General features: G+C 35.4%; 1 protein-coding gene and 1 pseudogene across 3 annotated transcripts in view; both read left to right on the top strand.

Annotated features, from left to right (window-relative positions):
- Positions 1–26179, top strand: part of TFPI (tissue factor pathway inhibitor) — an 87369-nt gene that overhangs the window by 16854 nt on the left and 44336 nt on the right. For 2 of the 3 annotated variants that reach the window (XM_074399372.1, XM_010351589.3), the window contains exon 2: positions 7385–7511. The exons of the other annotated variant lie outside the window; for it this stretch is intronic. The gene's annotated coding sequence lies outside the window, so the exon portion shown is untranslated. The remainder of the gene's footprint in view (positions 1–7384; positions 7512–26179) is intronic. 3 annotated transcript variants of the gene reach the window in all.
- Positions 6374–23807, top strand: LOC101041502 (THO complex subunit 1 pseudogene; annotated as a pseudogene).

The raw sequence follows: 26179 nt of genomic DNA on the forward strand, positions 1-26179 counted from the left end.
GGTCATTAGAGAAATGCAAATCAAAATCACATTGAGATACCATCTCACACCAGTTAGAATGGCGATCATTAAAAAATCGGGAAACAACAGATGCTGGAGAGGATGTGGAGAAATAGGAACACTTTTACACTGTTGGTGGGAGTGTAAATTAATTCAACTATTGTGGAAGACAGTGTGGCAATTCCTCAATGACCTAAAAATAGAAATCCCATTTGACCCAGCAATCCCATTACTGGGTATATATCCAAAGGATTATAAATCATTCTACTATAAGGGCACATGCACACGAATGTTGATTGCAGCACTGTTTACAATAGCAAAGACCTGGAACCAACCCAAATGCCCATCAATGATAGACTGGATAGGGAAAATGTGGTACATATACACCATGGAATATTACACAGCCATCAAAAACGATGAGTTCGTGTCCTTTGTAGGGACATGGATGAACCTGGAAACCATCATTCTCAGCAAACTGACACAAGAGCAGAAAATCAAACACCGCCTGTTCTCACTCATAGGTTGGTATTGAACAATGAGAACACATAAACACAGGGAGGGGAGCACTACACACTGGGGTCCATTGGGGTGAAATGGGGGAGGGACAGGGGGCTGGGGAGGTGTGAAGAGATAGCATGGGGAGAAATGACAGATACAGGTGAGGGGAAGGAAGGCAGCAAACCACACTGCCATGTGTGTACCTATGCAACAATCTTGCATGTTCTCACATGTACCTCAAAACCTAAATTGCAATAAAAAAAGAAAATGTATTATATAAAAGAGCTCATCTCTTTATTTGACTTATGTCTGTAAAATTTCTCACAGATTTTGCTCATTTGTGTCCAAATTTATCGTTTTATTTCCAAGTTTTCAGAAGCTTTTGATATTTCACTTTACGAAGACTATATCTTCCAAATACTATTTCCTTCCAGTTTATAGCTGTCATATTATTAAAAGCATTATTCCACCTATACTGAATGTTTAGTGGGGCCTCTGATTTTGATCATAGTATAATATGATTTATTGACACACTGTGTATTTTCCATCTTATTTTGCAATTTTTTGCAAAGGAGTCTGGATCTTATTCTTTCTGTTTCGTATCAAACTCAAATTGTTAAGAACTTAAATGAGGATGATGTAATGGGTGTTGGCTGTGGTATTAAAGATGTCAGGAATTCTCTGAATAAAAATGTTGACTATACAACATGTTTATTTAGTTTGAGGGTAAACTAGATTCTGCTTTCATATTAACGATCCCTCCCCTTCTCCACCATTTCTTTATTTTCTGTTGTCTGATTTGGAGTAAATCACACTTAGCTTTTTGAAAACAAATAGGCCATTTTTTTTCTAGCTCTCTATCTACTTTCATAAAACCTTATCTGAAGGCGTTGTCTTCTTCTGGAAAAAAAATCACAGATGTTGGAGTTTCTAATCATGGATTAAATTTTGTTGAGGAAAATGCACTGAGGTTGCACACTATCTGCTGTGTTATTGACCCGTTATCTTCACCCAGCATAAACACAAACAAGTTTAATGGCCTCATTTAAAAAATGGAAAACTGAGTCTTATAGATGGTTAGTGTGTTTTTCCATTAAAAAGTTGGTAATCAAACTTAGATTTTTTTAATGCCTTTCCTATGTCCATTCTATTCATCTCATTTTTGTCATGCTACCTTGCCCTATATCTGAAATAACATCAATATATTTCTTTGCTCCTTCTCATTTTGTTTTAATTCTTAAGTTATTTTGAAAGAAAGCATACAAGAGCACACCTAGAATTTTATTGTCACCGGTCCATACTTTGCATCCTCACACTCTGTAAAATATTTCTCTAATTTACTCAGAGACATTATACTGTCCACAGCAGACACTTCATGTTACTGAAATCCAAATGAACAATTGATAAAGTTTGATAGAACACATAAACATGTACACACACACACACACACACACACACACACACACACACAGACTCTATTTAGGCAAAGATACAAATAAATAAACACTTTCCTATGCTCCTAAAAAAGGTGTACGTTAGCATTGTCTCCAAATGACAATTTTCAATACCTACTAATATTTTTTAAATTAATATTATTTAAATTTTAGACCCAATACTCTTTCTCCTGTTAATTTACTATAAACAAGTAACTTTCAAAGTTTGGAAATTATTAAACTACAAATATACTTTGCATGAATGCTTAATAATTGCAAAAATAAATATTACTTAATTGCTCAATAATATGAGAATGGTAACATAAATTTTAAAAAATCCAAAAAGATATTATGTAGTCATTAAATGAGGGTATGCAAGTCAGTTTGGAAAGTTATCAATATTTTTTATTATACTTTAACTTTGGGACACATATGCAGAATGTACAGGTTTCTTACATAGGTATACATGTGCCATGGTGGTTTGCTGCACCCATCAACCCAGCATCTACATTAGTTATTCCCCCTAATGCTATCCCTCCCCTAACTCCCTAACCCCCACAGGCCACCGTGTGTGATGTTTCCCTCCCTGTGTCCATGTGTTCTCATTGTTCATCTCCCACTTATGAATGAGAACATGCAGTGTTTGGTTTTCTGTTCCTGTGTTAGTTTGCTAAGAATGATGGTTTCCAGCTTCATCTATGTCCCTGCAAAGGACACGAACTCATCCTTTTGTATGACTGCATAGTATTCCATGATGTGTATGTGCCACATTTTCTTTATCCAGTCTATCATTGATGGGCATTTGGGTTGTTTCCAAGTCTTTCCTGTTGTGAACAGTGCTACAATAAACATACATGTGCATGTGTCTTTATAGTATAATGATTTATAATCCTTTGAGTAATGGAATTTCTAGGTCAAATGGTATTCCTGGTTCTAGATCCTTGAGGAATCGCCACACTGCCATCTACAATAGTTGAAATAATTTTCAGTCTCTGATATCCTTCTTTCCACTTGATGGATTCATCTATTGATTCTTGTGTATGTTCCACAATGTTCTTGTGTTGTGTTTTTAAACTCCATCAGGTCATTTATGTTCTTCTCTAAACTGGTTATTCTAGTTAGCAATTTCTCTAACCTTTTTTCGAGGTTCTTAGCTTCCTTATGTTGGGTTAGAACATGCTCAGAGGAGTTTGTTGTTAGCCAGATTCTTATGTCTACTACTGTCAGTTGGTCAAACTCATTCTCTGTCCAGTTTCATTTCCCTGCTGGCAAGAAGCTGTGATTCTTTGGAGGAGAAGAGGCATTCTGGTTTTTGAAATTTTCAGCCTTTTTGTGCTGTTTTTTTCTGATTTTTTGAATTTACCTACCTTTGGTTTTTGATGTTGATCTTTGGATGGTGTTTCTGCATGGACGTCCTTTTTGTTGATATAGATGCTATTCCTTTCTGTTTGTTACTTTTCCTTCTAACAGTCAGGCCCCTCTGCTGCAGGTCTGCTGAAGTTGGCTGGAGGTCCACTCCAGGCCCTGTTTGCCTGGCTATCACCAGAGGAAGCTGCAGAACAGCAAAGATTGCTGCCTGTTCCTTCCTCTGGAAGCTTCCTCCCAGAGATGCACCCATTAGCTGCCAGTGGCAGCTCTCCTTTATGAGGTGTCTGTCAACCCCTGCTGAGAGATATCTCCCAGTCAGGAGGCATGGGTGTCAGGGGCCCACTTGAAGAAGTAGTCTGTCCCTTAGCAGAGCTTGAGCGCTGTGCTGGGAGATCCACTGCTGTCTTCAGAGCTGCCAGGCAGAAACGTTTAAATCTACTGAGGCTGCGCCCACAGCCATCCCTTCCCCCAGGTGCCATGTCTGTCTCAGGGAGATAGGAGTTTTTTTCTATAAGCCCCTGACTGGGGCTATTGCCTTTCTTTCAGAGATTCCCTGCCCAGAAAGGAGGAATCTAGAGAGGCAGTCTGGCTACAGCAGATTTGTGGTGCTGCAGTGGGCTCTGCCTAGTTCAAACTACCCAGCAGCTTTGTTTACACTGTGAGGAGAAAACTGCCTACTCAGACCTCAGTAATGGTGGATGCCACTCCCGCCACCAAGGCAGAGCATCCCAGGTTAACTTCAGACTGCTGTGTTGGCAGTAAAAATTTCAAGCCAGTAGATCTCAGCTTGGTGGACCCCATGGAGGTGGGATCTGCTGAGCTAGACCGCTTGGCTCCCTGGCATCATCCTCCTTTCTAGGGGAGTGAATGATTATCTCCTGCTGGCATTCAGGTGCCACTGGGATATGAAAAAAAAATCTTTTGTAGCTAGTTCAATGTCTGCCCAAATGGCTGCCCAGTTTTGTTCTAAAAATCCACGGCCTTGGTGGCATAGGCATCTGAGGGATTCTCCTGGTCTGCAGGTTGCAAAGACCATGGGACAAGCATAATGTATCTGCGCTGGAGTTCCTCACGGCATAGTCCCTCACAGCTTTTCTTGGCTAAGGGAGGGAGTTCCCTGATCTCTTGCACTTCCTAGGTGAAGCGACACTCTACCCTACTTTGGCTTGCCCTCTGTGGGCTATGCCTACTGTCTAACCAGTTCCAATGAGATGAGCCAGGTACCTCAGTTAGAAATGCAAAAATCACCCATCTTCTGTGTTGATCTCACTGGGAGCTGCATACCAGAGCTGTTCCTATTCAAAAGTCACTAATATTATCTCATTCAATGACAAAGGAGTTTACCAAGCAATATATGTGCAGTGATCATTTGCATATGATCATATAAATACAGTCACATGTATACACACACACATATTTATGTGCATAAGAAATCATACACAACAGAAGTTGTTTCTGAATAGGTAGATTGGTGGTTATTCTGTATTTTCTGTATTCTGCTTTATATTTTATGATTTCGAAACAATAGACATGTATTACTTTTCCAATTTAAAAAGGCAGTTTTAATTTTTTAAATAGTAAAAGAATAGAACAGTTAAATATGTAGCTAAAAAATAAGCAGAATACTACAATTTTGAAAAAAAAAAATTAAATAAAAGCAGTTTGTAAGAAATCTTCATTCTCTCAATCCTTTCTACCTTTGGAAGAAAGTATTTAAGTGTATTATGAATGGTCATAGTAAAATTTTGTTTAATTATAATGAATACCAGTTTAACAATATCACAGAGTGCTTTCTTTAGACTTATGTTGATACATCACTTAGATGAAAAATGAACTATTTTTTGTAAATGGCATCAAACATAAATAAAATAGACAACACTTAAATGATTTCATTGATAAACCTTTTTCAAATTTTTCCCATTACAGAGATGAGAAAAAATAATATTTGTGAGTGACAGAGAACATGTAAGCTTATCATGGTCATATAAATTATATCAAAAGAGGAATATGCTATAGATATTTTAAAATAGAAAAATTAATATGAAAATTATTTCTAATCAAAAGTTTGCAAAATATAGAGAAAAAATTCTGTGAAAACATTTATTTTTTTGTTTTTCACATGTTTAATAACTGTAAAAAGAAACTAATTATTGCATCAATAAGATGTCAATAAAATACATCACATTTTAATGATTTATTGTGGGACCAAATTTGTTCAGACACAATAAACACCTTACATAATAAACCTTGAAAGCAATTTGGAATTCTTTGGTAGACTGCACAGTATATTAGAGACTCTATAGTCATGAGCTAAGCCAGAAAGTACAATATAAACAACTAAGCTTATTATAACAGCCTCTCTAGTACTGGCCTTCTGTGCAACTCTATACCACATATCTCTCTACAAACAGTGATTAACTCAAATCTATAAAGATATTGACTCCTTAGCAAATCAGTTGCAGCCTGATGCTGATGTGACTCCATTACTGTCTATTTAATAGGAGTTTTGAGAATACATTTCATGATTACAGAATTCGGGCATATTTTCTAAAAAACAAAGGCATTAGAAAGGAAAAAGTGATTAAGTAATAATTGTCTTCTCTATAATAAAGGATTAATTTATACTTGAAGTTCATTACCCATTATATTCACTTTTATTGACACCATTTAAAATAATTTTAGCTTGTATATTTGTTTTAAATTTCTCCAGTGACCTTTTGCTTTCTGTAAGAGAAAATACAAAATAAAACAATTTTTACTGAATCTTTAATTCATAAAAGATTTATTCCACAAATATACATTGAGTTCCAGTGGGTACCAGAAAGAACAAATGTGATTCCCACATTTCAATGTGAAAGAAAAGACAGAGTAAGCAAATAAATATATAATGTGTAACACAGGAAGAGGCACAGTTATTTTAAAAGCATAAGAAGGAAGAGAACATAACCATCAACTATTTTATGCTCTGAAAAACACCATTTGTATAGAGATTTTATATAGAAGCAGTATTTTCATTCCATTCATGAGATTAAGTTGGGGCAGGATGCCAAAAGTGGAGAGATAATAATGACAATATGGGTAGGATTTATCAGAAATTTCTCTCTGCTCCCACTGGGAATATCTATCCACCATTTTTCGTATTAGTGATAATGACTGATCATTTTCCTCAAATATTGTGATACATACTACATATTTAGATTGGGGCCATTAGAATGTTTAGTATATGAATTTTATTATGCATAATTAGAAAAAAGATCTCCAATTTTAAAATAAGCCTTCTGTGTCCTTTCATAGCTAGTCTGAACAACTAACTGAATCAGTAAACAAATCTATTTCTCAATTTCAGGTTACAAGAATTGACTTCCTGGGCAATGCCTTCTGCTCTCTTACATGTGTTTTGCAATTACAGTTGAGAAATGAGGGTAGAAAAGAAATTAAACAGTGAGGATCTGTTTTTCCTGCCAAGTCTTTCCTTCTTATTGTGAGCAAAAAATACACTTTCTCATTGGAGGACATTTCTAGAAAACATTCGTTTTCCCAGACTAGTTCTTCGACTTTAAAAAAACAACCACAAACAAACAAACACCATGATTTGGGCAAATGATCATAAAATGTACAACATAAGAAGCTGGCGATTTCCGTATTTTCTACAGAAATGTGATAGGTATAACCAGCACTGCTTAAAGGTTAATAATAATGTTGCAAGAAACAGAATGGAAGTCTGTAGCTATGCAGAAAGGAAAGAATTGAATTGCACATGAGAAAGTAGACCCTAGAGCTAATGTATCTTCAGCCCCAGCCTACTGATAGAAGGGCAGTAACCCCACTTCCAAGACAAATTTACTAACCAAGTTAGAAGCACTTCCTTGAAATACTGGGAATGTTCCTGCTCTGAAATGTGTATCCCCAAAATGTTGGAGACTCAACCCCCAATGTGACTATATTTGAAGGTAAGACTTTTAGGAGATAATTAAGTTAAATGAGATAATAAGTGTTCAATCCTAATTCAATAAGACTGATGGTCTTAAAGAAGAGAAAGACATCTCTTTCTGTCTCTCTCTCTCTCTGTCTCCATGTGCACACAGGACAGGAAAGGCCATGTGAGGACATAGCGAGAAAGCAGCCACCATTGGCAAGCCAAGAGAGAACCCTCACCAGGAACCACTGGGCCAGCACCTTGATCTTGAATTTCCTAGCCTCCAGAACTGTGAGGTACAAATTTCTGTTGTTTAAGCCACACGGTCTTTGATATTTTGTTATAGCAGCCCTAGCAAACTAAGATAGCTTCCGAGAACTTCACCCACAAAATCACTTGTATCGTTACCTGGTGAAGATCCATTCTAAGACTTTGTTGGCTAGGTTGAAAGTGACAGGAAATAAAAGCCACCTGAGCTGGGTCTGATGCAGTATTCTTGCCAAACCTCAAATCTGGACCAGTTCATCCTTATCCTTATGTATTGAGGCTTTTTTATTCATGTTTGCTTGTTTCTACCAACTTGACTGTCAACATAAATTTTATTTATAATACTGTATGTTCAGAGTTCCAAAAAACTGGTCCTACCAACATAGTTTGGAATATGATGCCATTATAAGATGATGACTGCCTCTATCAAATCTTTACTGCCTTTTTCAAATTCTTATCATTTTATTAAAATCAATCACACTAATCAATCTATACATCCATGTTTAAATATGACTTTTACTAATTTTCTTTCACCAACACTATTTTTAAAAATCTGACAGCATAGAGCAGTGATTAAAGGCATTTGCTTCAGGGTCAGATATAGTTACACTGCCACTTACAAGCAGTTTTTTGGACAATTTATTTTGTTACTTTGAACCCCTATTTCTTAAAATGAGCATAAGATAACATTTTCTTAAGGCAAGTGTGAGATACAATGAGAAAAACAAAATAATAATAAGGATTCAACAATGACAACTATTTGCATTAAAGACTGATAGAAGGACAAATTGTAATTCAGCCTCCCTATAGTAATAAAGTGGCATCTACAGAACAAATCTAAACAGACTTAATCTACATATAAAAATTAATTCCAGATAATTTGAATTGACTATGTTTGAAAGGAGACTCACATGAAACAGAGATTGCTCTTTTAAACTCTTTAGCCAAGATTTTTTTAAAACTGGGATATAGATGCTTTGTCTTTCCTTTCATGTTTGAAAAGAAACGAAATATAGTACTTAACAGATTTTCCAAGTTCCTCTTTTTTTATTGTAATTTAGGTTCTGGGGTACATGTGCATATCATGCAGGATTGTTGCATAGGTACACACATGGAAATGTGGTTTGCTGCCTTCATTCCCCCCATCACCTATATCTGGTATTTCTCCCCTTATTATTCCTCCCCACCCTCCCCACCTCTGCTGTCCTTCCCATAGCCCCTCCAACTGACCACAGTGTGTGATGCTCCCCTCCCTGTGTCCATGTGTTCTAATTGTTCAACACCAGCCTATGAATGATAACATACGGTGTTTGGTTTTCTGTTCTTGTGTCAGTTTGCTGAGAATGATCATTTCCAGATTGATCCATGTCCCTATGAAGAACTCAAACTCATGATTTTTTATGGTTATGTAGTATTCCATGGTGTATATGTGCCGCATTTTCTTTATCCAGTCTATCGATGATGGACATCTGGGTTGGTTTCAGGTCTTTGCTATTGTAAACAGTGCAGTCATGAACATACGTGTGCATATGTCTTTATAATAGAACAATTTATAATTCTTTGGGTATATACCCAGTAATGGAATTGCTGGGTCAAATGGGATTTCTATTTCTAGGTCCTTGAGAAATCACCACACTGTATTCCACAATGGTTGAACTAATTTACACTCCCACAAACAACGTCTTCCACAATGGTTGAACTAATTTACACTCCCACCAACAGTGTAAAAGTGTTCTTATTTCTCCACATCCTTTCCAGCATCTGTTGTCTCCAGATTGTTTAATGATCGCCATTCTAACTGGTGTGAGACAGTATCCCAATGTAGTTTTGATTTGCATTTCTCTAATGACTAGTTATGATGAGCATTTTATCATATGTTTCTTGGCTTCATCAATGTCTTCTTTTGTAAAGTGTCAGTTCATATCCTTCTCCTACTTTTGAATGGGTTTGTTTTCTTCTTGTAAATCTGTTTTAGTTCTTTGTAGATTCTGGATATTAACCCTTTGTCAGATGGGTAGATTGCAAAAACTTTTTCCCATTCTGTTGGTTGCTGGTTCACTCTAATGATTGTTTTCTTTTGCTGTACAGAAGCTCTGGAGTTTAAGTAGATCCCATTGATCTATTTTGGCTTTTGTTGTCATTGCTTTTGGTGATTTAGTCATGAAGGTCTTGCCTATGCCTATGTCCTGAATGCTTTTGTCTAGGTTTTCTTCTAGAGTTTTTATGGTGTTAGGTCTTATGTTTAGATCTTTAATCCATCTGGAGTTAATTTTAGTGTAAGGTGTCAAGAAGGGTCCAGTTTCTGCTTTCTGCTCATAGCTAGCCAGTTTTCCCAACACCATTTATTAAACAGGGAATTCTTTTCTCATTGCTTGTTTTTGTAAGGCTTGTCAAAGATCAGATGATTGTAGATGTGTGGTGTTGCTTCTGAGGCCTGTTCTGTTCCATTGGTCTTTGTCTCTGTTTTGGTACCAGTAGTATGCTGTTTTGATTAATGTGGCCTTGCAGTATAGTTTGAAGTCAGGTAGTGCGATGCCTCCAGCTTTGTTCTTTTTGCTTAGGATTATTTTGGCTGTGGGCTCTCTTTTGGTTCCATATGAAGTTTAAAGTGTTTTTTCCAGTTCTGTGAAGAAGGTCATTGGTAGCTTGATGGGGATAGCATTGAATCTATAAATTACTTTGGGCAATATGGCCATTTTCACGATGTTGATTTTTCCCAACCATGAGCATTTTGGAGATGTTTTTTCATCTATTTGTGTCCCCTCTTATTTCATTGAGCAGTAGTTTGTAGTTCTCCTTGAAGAGGTCCTTTACATCCTTTGTTAGTTGAATTCCTAGGTATTTTATTCTCTTTGTAGACAAACCAGTAAATCTGGAAGAAATGAATAAATTCAAGTTTCTCTTTAGACATTTCCTTGTTTAGGCTTGTACTAATCCATTCATTCTGGCTTTCACTGTTGGGTGAACTTCTCTGCCCTATTCCCAGATGTAATATGCAAATCTCCAGGTTTCTAAACTTTATGAATTATTCCCTTCTCTAATGAGGTTAATTAGGATTTGGGCTGAAACCCAGATTCCTTTTTATATGTGGATAGAGTGATGTGGAAGTATTTTATGATAATAAATATAAATGAAATTTAGAGTTTAATCTAGAAATAGAAAACATTTAGGCAACTCACTGAATCAAAAATTACAATAATGATCAAACTTATATTGGTAAATGAGTTCTACTTGTAGAATTGGCAAACCAGAGAAACCAGGTTTTATCCTATAGTTTGCTTTGTGATAGTTCCAATCATTTTCTTCAAGCTGAATTAAGGTAACATTAAAAAATGTATACAGAGAGAGACACTTAAGTAAATTATTTATTCATTATGTTTTACTGGGAGGGGAGGCTTTGGCCTCTATTTCATCTACTTTGTTTATTTTTAGGATGCTCTGGGATAACACAGTAGAAGTTCTAGTTCTACCTCTGTCACTAGCCATCTATGCATATGATGCTGAAAAATATTTTATGTAGCACTAAGATAAATTCAATATACCTGCATAGTACTATTCAAAATACCTGGACAGTATTATTGTCAATACGTAGCCTAACAGATAAGAAACCACCCTGAAAATAGTAAATCAGTCTCCGATGCCGCCACTCTTCTGTTTGCCTGAAGCACAGACGTGGTTTACGAAGTCTACCAGAGAGGCCTTGAACACCAAAAACATCAAGCCATTGTTAAGTACCTTCATCCAGGTACCTAGCAGTGAAAATGAAAAAAAAAAAAAAATGTACCCTCGATCAAGCTTTCAGAGGTGTTCTAGAAAAAGAAATTATAAATCATTTATCATATGAAAACATTTTAGTTATTATTTCTCTTGCTATTGGTCGAGTAACTGAAGCTTAATGGTAAGGAAAACAGGCTTTAGAGCCAGACTGCCTGGGTATTTGTACCACATCTACACCTTTTATATTGTTGGGAGATGTTTTGGATTGTCTTCCTTTGGATCAGTGTGACACAATATTTACTTTTGTGGAAAAAAATGTTGCTACTTGGAAATCAAATACATTCTATTCTACTGGGAAAAATTATTTACTATGTATGTGCAATGATCTCCTAAGAAGATTATCTAAATCCCAGAATACAGTCTTCTGTGGACCAGTTCAGCTCTTTTTGGCTAGGCTTTTCCCTCTATCTGAAAAATCAGGTCTTAACTTACAGAGTCAGTTTAATCTGGAAAATGTCACTGTTTTCAATACCAATGAGCAGGAAAGCACCCTGGCTCAGAAGCACATGGAAGATAGAGAAGAAGGCATGGATGTAGAAGAAGGTGAAATGGGAGATGAGGAAGCTCCAACAACATGCTCTATTCCAGTTGATTAAAACCTGTATCAAAAATTCTGGTCACTTCAGGATTACTTCAGGAACCCTGTGCAATGCTATGAGAAGATTTTGTGGAAAACTTTTCTCAATTATTCTGAAAAAGTTTTAGTTGTTTTTAAGAGTTACAAATTAGATGATACTTAGTGCTCAAAAAAAAAAAGATGGAAGAATTAAAAACAGGAGGAGAGCATGTATATTTTGCAAAATTTTTAACAAGTGAAAAGCTGATGGATTTACAACTGAGTGACAGTAACTTTCATTGACACAACCTGTTGCAGTATCTAATTTTATTCCAATATCTCAAGGAGCAGGTCAAATTCAAAAGTTCAAACTATGGTTTAACTGATGAACAATCACTTTGAATTGAAGATACTACAAATCAGTTTATCAACTCCTACCTGAAAATCCCCGATGGAGAAAGATTTTCAAAGATCGTAGAGTATATAATAAACACTGAAGAAAGCTGGAATTCATGGAAAAATGAAAGTTGCCCAAGTTTTGTGAGAGAGAGAAAATCAGATACAAACCTAGGAGAATAATTTGAAAGAGAACAACGCCTGAGGACTTCCTAGGGAAAGGACCCAGCAAAAAAATTCTGATGGGAAATGAGGAGTTAATAAGGCTTTGGAATCTGTCCTGATAATATGGAAGCCTGTAAATCAGAGACAGGGAATATATTTCCAATTTGGAGGAATTCTTTGAAGAAGCCATTGAATGGGCAGACCCTGAAAATATGGTTGAAAATGAATATAAGGCTGTGAACAATTCAAATTATGGTTGGAGAGCCCTGAGACTATTAGCACGGAGAAATCCTCACTTCCTCCAACCAATCAACCGGCAGTTTAAAAGTTTAACAGAATACCTTGAAAATATGGTAATAAAGCTAGCCAAGGAATTACTGCCTCCTTCTGAAGAAATAAAAACAGGTGAGGATGATAGACTGGACAAAGAAAATGTGGCACATAATACGCCATGGAATACTATGCAGCCATAAAAAAACAATGAGTTCCTGTTCTTTGCAGGGACATGAATGAACCTGGAAATCAATATTTTCAGCAAACTGACACAAGAACAGAAAATCAAACACCGCATGTTCTCACTCATAGGTAGGTGTTGAACAATGAGAACATGTGGACACAGGGAGGGAAGCATCACACACTAGGGTCTGTGGTGGGGAACTAGGGGAGGGACAGCAGTGGGTGGGGAGATGGGGAGGGATAACATGGGGAGAAATGCCAGATATAGGTGCTGGGGAGGAAGGCAGCAAAGCACGTTGCTATGTATGCACCTATGCAACAATCTTGTATGTTCTTCACATGTACCCCAAAACCTAAAACGCAATTTTATATATATATATTTATTTATTTATTTATTTATTTATTTATTTATTTAAAGTCCTATCACAAAAAAAAAAAAAAAAAAAAAAAAAAAAAAAAAAAAAAAAAAAAAAAAGGTGAGGATGAAGATGAGGAAGATAATGATGCTTTACTGAAGGAAAATGAAAGTCCTGATGTTTGGGGAGACAAACCTGTAACAGGGGAACAAATAGAGGTATTTGCCAACAAGCTGGATGAACAATGGAAGATTCTGGCTCCCTACTTAGAAATGAAAGACTCAGAAATTAGTCAGATTGAGTGTGACAGTGGAGACATAAAGATGAGAGCTAAACAGCTCCTGGTTGCCTGGCAAGATCAAGAGGGAGTTCATGCGATGCCTGAGAATTTGATTAATGCACTGAATAAGTCTGGATTAAATGACCTTTCAGAAAGTCTAACTAGTGACAATGAGACAAATAGATTCTTTTTTTTTTCTTTTTATTAAAACTGTGATAAGATTTTGTTACCAAGCAGAATTTGATAAGAGGTCCACTGGTTTTAGTAAATAATAAACATTTGTATAACAAAAAAAATGAAGAAAAAGAAAATAGTAAATCATTGTAAAAATGATGTTTTATAATGATACATCTTTGCACTTCTAATATTAGTTCTTAAAATAAATGTGGTATATATTCACCATATAGCCAAAGTTACACAATTTTATCTTTTTAATTTAAGTCATATATAAATAACCTTAATGTCAAAATAATCTTTATAGTGATGACTCAATACCCCAAAAATGTGGGACCCAACAGAGACATTAATAAAGAGATAAAGTAGGCTCTGTGCCGACTTGTCAGAATGTGGTATGTGGCAAATGTGCAGTTACACAGCTTTAGACCTCCCTTGGGAAACTGCCCAAACATTTGCATTCCCACAGTGTATTTATTCAGGAAATACTCTTTTCCTGAGAAAAATCTGGCTCTCAAACCTCTCCCTGAGACTATGCAAGTTCTCCATTGGGGAAATAGAGTTGGAAATCTAGTAAAGAATGTTTATTAACAAAAATCTACTTGCAAATCCTAGTTCTTGTCAATATTTTGTTGATTTACAACTGAGAATACTACTTACCAAAAGTAAACTTGAAAAATAGGAAATAGAAAGCTGTCAGAATTCCTGTAGAGTTTCTTGTCCCCCTCTCCTCCACCATAGTTTTATTCTAATGTTTTCTTTCTTTATTCATTTTCTTTGGTATTAGTGTGCTGTAAACTCACCCCAAATGAAAAACAGTCAAAGTAAAATAAAATAAAACAAAATGAAAGCACATCAGTTAAAGATTAAAAAGAAAAAAACAAAAAAAAAAAAAAAAAAAAACAGGCTGCCAGGTTTTAGTGGACAGAAGGGTAGGCCCCCTGGAGATGAGCCAAATTCAGTGGATGGAAGTAATCAACAAGAGGACAACGACAGTAGCCACTGCTGAGCAGAAAATGAGAAAGATTCTTCAGGTTATTTTTTTTCTTCTTTTCTGGTTGTCAGGTTTTGTCTCTCCTGAGTTAAACTGATACACCATAAATAAGCAGCTAAAGTGAAATTTCTTTCCTTTAGACATGGCAAAGTATTCATTGAGCTTAGATATTAATAGTAAAACTTTAAGAAAGAAAAAAATTCAACAATATGTAATAAAGTGAGAAAAATCTGAACTAGAAACTTTTAATTATGTAAGTACCATGCTTTTGGTATACATGTACGCACCATATATTTTTTCAAGATTCACTTAAAGATGACAAAATAATGTATATACTATAGAACGGCTGATAAAATAGATCAATAACTACCAACTAGTTGTATCATGCCTTTCTCAAAATGTTGAAATAGAAATCTAATGTTATAATTTAATCCTATTAGTCTCTTTAATTCTATATAAGCCTCTTGCTCTTTTTTTTTTCTTTTTTCATCCCATACATCTCATTCTTGTCAATATCTGTTACCATTCCCTTTTTTTTTTTTTTTTTTTTGAGACGGAGTTTTGCTTTTGTTAGTTCCAGCAATTCTCCTGTCTCAGCCTCCTGAGTAGCTGGGATTACGGGCACGCACCACCATGCCCAGCTGATTTTTTGTATTTTTAGTAGAGACGGGGTTTCACCATGTTGGCCAGGATGGTCTCGATCTCTTGACCTCGTGATCCACCCACCTCAACCTCCCAATGCCATTCATTCCCTTTGAGGTTTTTTTCTTCAAACCACCAAAGCCAAATTGCCAAAATATTTTAGCTCCCATGGATATGAATCTTTAGAGCATGACTTTTACATTGATACCTGTACTGCTTCACCTTACCTCTTGCAGTCTTGCAATCTTAGCTCCCATGCTTAATCAAACTCAAACAAAAATGTCTCTCAGTTGGACCTTTAAACTCTTTCCAAATCACTGCTATTTTTCAATTATATTTTTAGACCTTCAAAAAGTCTGAGATGACATTCTTAACACAGAATAAGCTCTATAAATATTGAGCTTCTATTTCTACAGTGTACCCAAGAGGTTTTCAAAAATTACTTATAAAAATCATAATAGCTAACATTATCAAGCTATTCTCCGTTCTAATTCTTTTCTATTTAATCCATTATAATACTATGTCCTAGGTTCTAGTAAAGTACCCATTTTATAGATAAGTAAATAGAGATAGAAGCAAAGAAATATAGTGTCAGTTTTATATAATTAGTAAGTTACAGAACTGGTGTTTGTATGGTCTGTTTTAGTTGGCTAGGGCTGCCATAACAAAGTGCTAAACTGAATAGTTTGTTATTTCCTCGTGGTCCTAAAGGCTAGAAATTTGAGATCAAGATGATTAGTAAGATTGATTTCTTCTGAGCTTTTGTTCTTGATTTAAAGATGTTCAGTCTTTCCTCTATTTGTCTGTGTCCCAATACCCTATTTTTTGTTTGTTTGTTTGTTTGTTTGTTTTTGTTTTTGTTTTTGTTTTTGTTTTTGAGACGGAGTTTCGCTCTTGTTACCCAGGCTGGAGTGCAATGGCGCGATCTCGGCTCACTGCAACCTCCGCCTCCTGGGTTCAGGCAATTCTCCAGCCTCAGCCTCCTTCTCCTGTTTTTTTATAGGGTACCAGATATATTGGATTAGGGCTCAACCCCAATGGCATTTATTCTTTTTTTATTATTATACTTTAAGTCCTGGGGTGCATATGCACAATGTGCAGGTTTGTTGCATAAGTATACATGTGCTACCGTGGTATGCTGCTTCCATCCCCACTCCCTGGCCATTATCTACAATTGGTATTTCTCCTAATGTTATCCCTTCCAATCCCCCACCCCCTGCCAATGCTCATCTATCCCCCCACCTATTCTTAGTAACCTCATTAGAGATCTTCTTTAGTTGCATTCTGAGGTACTGAGAGATAAAACTTTAACATATAAATTGGAAAGGGGACACAATTCAACCCCTAAAACAGTCTTACTACTAACCCCCTCTTCTTAACCACTAAACAAACTTTAAAAAGAAAGAAAAAGCTAGAGAAAGACAGAGGGAAAGAGGGGGAAAGGAGAAAAAGGATGAAGGGAGGAGGGGCGAAAGAAAGGAGCTACTTGGGATGGCAGCATGGAGCATTACATGGATTGATTTAATGGCTTTTAGTTTCCATAAGGGAGAGAGCCATCTCTACTACCATAATGCACCCGCCAGGCAAACCAGAATAATCATGAAGGCAACTGGAGGCAGAGTGCTTTCCCGAAGACACTGGAGACAAAATCACTAATTCTTGGGAAGGTAGCTTTGTGTGGTGAAGTGTCCATGAATTCTGGAGTCGCTGAGATATGAGTGCAAATATTACTGTTTTATTCTATTTAGAAAAGTTATGTTCCCTTTATGAACCTCAGTTTTCTTGAGATGTACATCATACTTCTTATAGGCTAGGATTATTGGGGGGATTATAGTTCATATGAAGTTCATAGAAGAGTTCACAAAAAGTGAAAATCTCAAAGTTCTTCCTTTTTTCTTTCCTTTCTTGGGTCCTCTCTTAGTAGATTCAATAGAGACCATTTGTCTGTCTTCCACATATTCTTTCATTAATATTACTATTATAAAGAGTAAAATAGCAAATTATGCATTTCTTCTACCTAATTACCTCTTTTCTAAGCACACTTTTTTTTTGCTATCTTTCCCACAGACTCATATTTCTCTTTTGCTTGAATTTCCGCAATCATTCTTATCTGTCTTCTTTGACTTGAAAAACATCTATCATTTCAGCAAAATTTTAAAAATGTTAAATCTATGTCATTTGTGTTTCATTTTTTATTAAACATTCATTAAAACAATTTGAAGTACTTCATGCCTTTAAAAAATGAAAGAAGCAATACAAGACACAATTTTTAAAGTATTTACAGCATCATTTCACAGAATTTGTTTCTGATCTCTTTATTTTTAGTGGAATTGGTAGAAATAAAACACCATGCATATATCCAAAGATACATACCACAGCCTAATTTTAACTCACAAAGTTTATTCTAGTTTATTAATTATTTATCAAGTATTACTTGTATCAGTCATTTTTTGGACATAGAGTTGTGAATCCTACATAAAGTGCCTGTGCTAAGAGTAGAAAACATCTGAGTGATAGAGACAGAACACATGTAAGCCATAATATATAAATGGTGATGAGTGCTATTCAAAAAATAAAGCAAGACATTATTGGTATGAATGAAAAATGGTACAGCTGCTTTGAAAATAGTCTAGAAGTACCTCAAATGGTTAAACATAGAATTGTTATGTGATTCAAGAATTTTACCTTAGTGATACACCCAAGAGAAATGAAAAAATATGTTCACACCAAAACTTGTCTACAAATGTTCATAGCAGCATTGTTCATAATAAGCAAAAAGTAGAAGCAGCACAGATTTTTATTAACTGATGAGTTAATACATTTTAATATATTTATACTATAAAATATTTTCAGCAATAAAAAGAAACAAAGCAATGATACATGCTACAGCTTAAATGGACCCTGAAAACATGCTAATTGAAGAAGCCAGACACAGTAGGCCACATATTATATTATTCCATTTAACTAAAATTTTCAGAATAGGCAATACATACAGATAGAAGCCAAACAATTGTTTTCTAGTGATGTAGAGATGGGGAAATTTAGGGGAAGATGGTGATGCCTAAAGGGTGAAGAATTTCCTTATGGGGGAATGAAATTGTTCTAAAATTGAATATAATAATATTTGTACAAATCTGTGAATAATTAAATTATTTTAAAAATTAAATTTATCTAAACCAAAAATTAGTGCTCATTAAAAGATACTTGTTAGAAAATAGATAAGCCAAGAACTGAAAAGAAATGTACAATATATGTATTTGACAAATAATTTATATCCATTACATTTAAAGATTTTCTACAATTCAATAATGAAAAGATTAGTATTTTTAAAAATTTAAAGGACAAGTAATATTTTTAAAAAGCAGATTGTAGGGATAGAGAGGAACAAAGAAACTGATGGTAGTTTCTTAAATATGGTACTTGATGAACAACTTTTGGAAGAGAGAATATCTGACCAGAATACCTGACCAGAGGTCCTGAGTAAGAAGGAAGCCTGCCATTTCAATGTCTTGTAGAGGAGGGTTCCCAGCATAGGAGATGGCAGTTTAGAAGTACTAAACCAAGAATGACCTTGGTTTATTCAAGAATCAGCAGTATCAATGGAACCAAAGGATTGATAGGTAGAAGTCACAAAGCTGAGTGATTGCTGGAAAGGCTTACAGGAAATTAAGTAGAAAAAGTAGTTGCAAATGATGTATTAGAACTCTTCCCCTTGGTGAAATGATCCTGTCTCATAATGATGAGGATGATAATAACACGGATAAACATTTCCCAGCTCCTGCTTCGTGTGTCTACCGGCACTTCTACAGTTAGAAAAGTTACAACATCAGATGCAATCAGCGTAGGACTGAATTTATCCGTAATGAACACATCAATCAATACTTATTTTAATTTATCTAGTTGTACGAATAGCACAACTCATTCAGGATATCCTTGAATTCTCTGTCTTTCACATCCTTTATCTTCTCAATTACTCAATTTTACCAATACTTTAAAAGTCTCTCATATCTGCTTTTCTCTGTAGTTCCACTGATAGCACTCTGTTCTTAATTTCATTCTAATCCTCTGCAATATTCTGGCTGTTAATCTTACTTATAACATTGTCTTCTCAATATCTCTCCAGGTATTCTTAATTTTAACAAACGAGCAAGCACATTATACATTATTATGTTTTTATAATCCAGATAATCTACTGACTTTATTTGTAGCATTATTTTGCAAGATGTGTTTAGCCTAAATTCTTTAAGGATTCCAGGCTTTGTCTATATTTTCAAATCTCCCTTAGTGTCTAACATGTCATCATGCACAACTAGTCACTAACACATTTATATAAAATATCCTTGCTTAAACAACATTTGATAAATTAAAAATTAAAGGAGATTTTTCAAGGTACTCTAAAGCCAATATATCAAAAAGAGGAGCTTAATGTAAGAATCAATATGCCTGACTAATTATGATGGTGCAAAAATCATGCTTGATTTTTAAATACTATGAAAAATATATTTTTACTTTCATTTTCAAATATACTAAGTCAACTTTCTTCTGTAAAGTTTTCTTCAAACAGAATGTTTTTCTATGCTTGATGTGTTTAAATAAATTCCCAAAGCATTATTGACTGAACTGTCACAATAAATCTTTATGAATCACACATGACAAATGATATCTGAAGAAAATTTTGAGAAAAATCAGGTGTAAGATTGTACCTGTGATAGGTTTAACTAATTCAGAAAATTATTATGATAAATGTATCGAGCCACTGACTCAACAGTCTTGTTTATCTATGAACTCAATTTAGCTGACTGGCTTCCATACCAAGAAAGTTTAAATAAATTATAAATACAGGAATATTGAACAGTTAGAAGAAAGAATGCACAATTTAAAAGACATACCTTTAACTTATGCTACAGTTGTCTGGACAATGAAATATCATCCAAATAGAAAGAAAGTAAAATAGTAAAAATATTATGATTCTATAGAAAAAAGTAAATATATTTTAAGGCAGGAAAGTATAAGTCAAATTATTAAATAAAATATTCTAACTGCATTTTTAAATTTGTGGACTCTGTGATATTGAACAGTTTGTTACACCTATACAGTGGCTTTCAAAAAGACACTTTCTTTCCAAACAATCAGCACAATGTAATTCAAGATCAAAAAAATCAAAGTCCACCAAGTCACGTGTGATCTAATCCTGAAACTCACTAAAAACAAAATAAAAACATGATCCCTCAGACTGTATTTGCAAACCTCATATCTGATAAAGAACATGTATCAAAATATACAAAGAATTCTTAAATCTCAACAATAGAAAATAAACAACCCAACTTAAAAATGAGCAGATGATATGAATAGACACATAATCAAAGAAGATATGCAGATAGTAAATAAGTATATGGAAAGATACTTATCATTCTCACCAGAAAATTGAGACTTAAAACAATAATGAGATACTAGTAGACAAATGTTAAAATAACTAAAGTCCTAGAAATTGGCAGCCCAAATACTGATGAGGAGGCAGATCAATAGGAAATTTCCTTCATTGCTGGTGGGAATACAAAATGGTATAGCCATTTCAGAAGGAATGATTGCTAGTGTTTTACAAAGTTAAACCTAGTCTTAACATACATTCCAGCAGTCATCCTCATACATATTTACCCAACTGATTTCAAAACATATATCCATGCAAATAAACCACACACAATATTTATAGAAGCTTCATTCATAATTACAAAAAAACTGGAAGCAACTAAGATGTTCTTCAATACATTAATAAACAATTGTTATAAACCCATATGATGGAATACTACTCAGTGATAATGAAAAATGATAATGTGCTATCATACCATGAAAACATATAGAGGAACCTTAAATGCAAGTTTCTAAGTGTAAGAAGCTAATTTGAAAACACTACATAATGTATGATTCCAACTATATGACATTCTGGAAAAGACAAAACTATAGATACAGTAACAAGATGAATAACTTCAAAGGGAATAGAGGGGAGGATGAAAAGGATGAATGGATAAAGTACAGAGAATATTTAGAGTAAAATATTCTGTATGATACTGCAACTATCCTGTGGATATGGGTCACTATGCAATTGTTGAAACTTATAGACAGCTGCAGCACAAAGAGTGAATTTTAATGCATACAGTTTAAAAGTATAACTTAAAAGACCAGGAATGTGGAAGGAATGCAGACTGTGACAAGAAAATCTCACTCTACTACGAATGTATAAGGCAACCTCACTGAAGGAGTCTGGGGTGGAGGGGGGCTGATCTAAATAATTTTGAAAATAAGTGGCGCCTGTAAGTCTAAAGGGAAACAGAACTGAACACAAACACTGCCCTCTAGTTAATAAAGATGTATCCCATGGACATATGGGTTAACAATTTTCCTATTGCTATACATGTATATTATAATGGAACAATTAATTAAAGAGTTGATGGATGATGGGAGTCAAGTTTCTCACTATTGGGAGAAAAGGTTTACAGATGGGTCAAGAGACAGGGCTAAAATAATTCATGTGTTGAATACATGCATAAGAACTAATGTTTGGCTTAAATAGACAAAGCTGGTTCCTTATTTATTTATGTATTTATTTCCCAGAATTTTTAAAACACCTTCATTGAGATATAATAGCTATACAAAGATCTGCACAGACTCATCACATTTTACACAATAATATGAGCAGTTCTTTGTATAGTGATTATATCTAGTTGAAATATATGCATATCTTTACTAGATAACATTTTATGAGTTGGTGCATATGCAAACACCCATAAACACAATCAGAATAATAGACATATTCAATACCTTCTAAAGTTTCCTTGTATCTCTTTGTTTTTTATTTCGTTTTCATTTTCTGTTTTGTGATAAGAACACAACATAGCCTTTTTAAGAAATTTTGAAACACAAAATACCATGTTGTTAACAATAAACAATATGTTGTGCAGCAGATCTCTAGAATTTACTATCCTAGAGTAACCAAAACTTTGTACCCACTGAGCAAGCAGCACTCTGTTTTCCCCACTCTCCAGCTCCTAGCAATCACTATTACATTCTCTGCTTCTAGGAGTTCGGCTACTATAATTACTACCTGAAAATGTAAAACTTCCCATCAAAAACATAGGGTAAATCTTCTTGACATTGGTCTCGACAATGATTTTTTGAATATGAGACCAAAAGTACAAGCAACAAAAACAAAAATAGACATGTAAGATTACATGAAATTAAAAAGCTCTGCATGGCAATAGAGACAAACAATAGAATAAAAAGAAAAACTATGAGATGAGAGAACATATTTTCAAATTATATATCTGATAATTTCCAGGATAAGGAACTTCTTCAACTCAATAGCAGAAACTTTTTTTTTTTTTTTTTTGAGACGGAGTTTCGCTCTTGTTACCCAGGCTGGAGTGCAATGGCGCGATCTCGGCTCACCGCAACCTCCGCCTCCTGGGTTCAGGCAATTCTCCTGCCTCAGCCTCCTGAGTAGCTGGGATTACAGGCACGTGCCACCATGCCCAGCTGATTTTTTGCATTTTTAGTAGATATGGGGTTTCACCATGTTGACCAGGATGGTCTTGATCTCTTGACCTCGTGATCCACCCACCTCGGCCTCCCAAAGTGTTAGGATTACAGGCCTGAGCCACCGCGCCTGGCAGAAACTTTTTTTTTAATGGACAAAGGAGTTTAACACATTTTTCTACAAAGAATACATATATATCAGGTATATAAAAAGATGTGTAGCAGCATTATTTACCAAGGAAATGAAAATCTAAATAATAATGAGTTATCATTTTATGCCTGTTAAAATGACTATTATAAAAAACACTCAAAATGTAACATGTTGGCAAGGATGTGTAGAAATTGGAATGCTGGCCAATTGTTGGCAGACATGTAAAGTGGTGCAGTAGCTATGGGCAATAATATGAAGATTTCTCAAAAATTAAAAATAAAACTGTCATACCTTCCAGCAATTCTACTTCTGGGAATTAAAAAAGAATTAAAATCAGAGTCTTGAAAAGATATCTGTATTCCCATGTTCATTGAAATATTACTCACAATAACCAAGATATGGAAACAATTCAAGCATTCTTTAATTAATGAATGAATAAAGAAATGTGGTATACACATATATACAGTGAAATATTATTCAGCCTTAAAATAGGAGATCCTACTATTTGTGACAACATGGATGGTATAGTAATTAAAATAAGCCAAGTGCAGAAAAACATGCTGATATGTTCAAAGATAGTATATCTTTACAGATAGGATAGAATACACACATGTATTTCTTTAATATGCCAAAAAGAAGGCCTAAAATAAATGACATCCCAGCAACAATGAGCATGCCTAGAGCTCAGACCTGGATTTCTAATGCCAGTAAAAGGAATCAGGGCTTCTTGGAGAAATGGCTGTGATTCTAAGAGCGGGGCATAAAATATACAATATGAGCCTGGGGCATCTAGACCTGACAAAAAGTAAAAAGTTACTCAGAGAAAATTAAAAACTCATATTGATGCACTACACACTGGGGTCCATTGGGGGGAAATGGGGGAGGGACAGAGGGGTGGGGAGGTGGGAAGAGATATCATGGGGAGAAATGACAGATACAGGTGAGGAGAAGGAAGGCAGCAAACCACACTGCCATGTGTGTACCTGTGCAACAATCTTGCATGTTCTTCACATGTACCCCAAAACCTAAAATGCAATAAATAAAAAGCAAAAAAAAAAAAAAAAAAAAAAAGAACTCATATTGATGAAGCTATGTCAAAGAATTACAGGAGCCAACTGAATGCTTTCTCAAATTTTCCAAAGCCAGGGGACCATATGAACAACAATACAAGTACAGTTATATTGAATTATAACACAAGGTGTAGAATAAATATCCATGAGTCCATACCAATATAAGTAAAGGATTAAATAATTTAATAAAGAGAGGAGACAAATACCTGGTGCAAAAGTATGTCAAACAATTTATATAGATACTGTCACCTTAAGGAGAAGAACCATAATTCTACATTCTTTTTAAGTGTTGGCTATAGGTTGTGACTTTCTTCCAAAGAGTACAGTATGCGTGGCTGCCAAGATGGCCAAATAGGAAGGGCTCCAATCTGCAGCTCCCACCGAGATCAATGCAGAAGATGAAGGATTTCTGCATTTCCAACTGATGTACTGGCTCACTCAGTGGGACTGGTTAGACAGGGGATGCCGCCCACAGAGGGCAAGCTGAAGCAGAGTGGGGCATTGCCTCACCAGGCAAGTGCTAGGGGTCAGGGAACTCCCTTCCCTAGGCAAGGGAAGCAGTGCAACCCAGATACTATGCTTTTCTCAGGATCCTCACAACCTGCAGAAAAGGAGATTCCCTCAGGTGCCTATGCCACCAGGACCCTGGGTTTCAAGCACAAAACTGGGTGACTGCTTACGCAGACAATGAGCTAGCAGTTATATTTGTTTGGTGCACCTGAAAGTGACAGGGATATTGAAACCAAGTTGGAAAAGACTGTTCAGGTTATTATCCAGGAGGACTTTCTAAACCTAGCAAGACAGGCCAACATTCAAATTCAGCAAATTCAGAGAACACCACAAAGATATTCTTCAAGAAGAGCAACCCCAAAACACATAATCATCAGGTTCACCAAGGATAAATGAAGGAAAAAATGTTAAGGGCAGCCAGAGAGAGAGGTTGAGTTACCCATAAAGGGAAGCCCATCAGACTAACAGCTATCTCTCTGCATAAACACTTCAAGTCAGAAGAGAATGGGGGCCAATATTAAACATTCTTAAAGAAATGAATTTTCAATCCAGAATTTCATATCCAGCCAAACTAAACTTCATAAGGAATACATAGGAATACAAATCACAAGGAATGTGAAAGATCTCTTCAAGGAGATAATAGAGGACACAAACAAATGGAAAAACATTCATCCTCATGGATAAAAATAATCAGTCTCATGAAAATGGCCATACTACCCAAAGTAACTTATGGATTCACTGCTATCCCATCAAGCTACCATTAACTTTCTTCACAAAATTAGAAAAAAAAAATTACTTTAAATTTCATATGAAACCAAAGAAGAGCCCATATAGCCAAGTCAATTCTGAGCAAAAAGAACCAAGCTGGAGGCATCAGACTACCTGATTTCAAACTATACTACAAGGCAACAGTAACCAAAACAGCATGGTACTGGTACCAAAACAGAGATGTAAACCAATGGAACAGAACAGAGGCCTCAGAAATAATACCACACATCTACAACCATCGGGTCTTTGACAAATCTGACAAAAACAGGCAATGGGGAAAGAATTCCATAAATGGCGTTGACAAAACTGGCTAGCCATATGCAGAAATATGAAACTGGATCCCTTCTTTACACATTATACAAAAATTAACTCAAGCTGGAATAGAGACTGAAATGTAATACCTAAAACCATACAAACTCTAGAAGAAAACCTAGGCAATACCATTCAGCACATACGCATGGGCAAAGACTTCATGACTAAAACACAAAAAAGCAATAGCAAAAAAGCCAAAATTGATAAATGGGATCCAATTAAACTAAAGAGCTTCTGCACAGCAAGAGAAACTATCATCAGAGTGAACAGGCAACCTACAGAATGGCAGGAAATTTTTGCAATCTATCCATCTGACAAAGGGCTAATATCCAGAATCTACAAAGAACTTAAATACGCAGAAAACGCACACACACATCAAAAAGTGGGTGAAGGATATGAGCAGACACTTTTCAAAAGAAGACATTTATGCAGCCAACAAACATATGAAGAAAAAGCTCATTATCACTTGTCATTAGAGAAATGCAAATCAAAACCATAATGAGATACCATCTCACTCCAGTTAGAATGGTGATCATTAAAATGTCAGGAACAACAGATGT

The sequence above is a fragment of the Saimiri boliviensis genome, chromosome 5 (assembly GCF_048565385.1).
Source record: "Saimiri boliviensis isolate mSaiBol1 chromosome 5, mSaiBol1.pri, whole genome shotgun sequence".
Classification (NCBI taxonomy): domain Eukaryota; kingdom Metazoa; phylum Chordata; class Mammalia; order Primates; family Cebidae; genus Saimiri; species Saimiri boliviensis.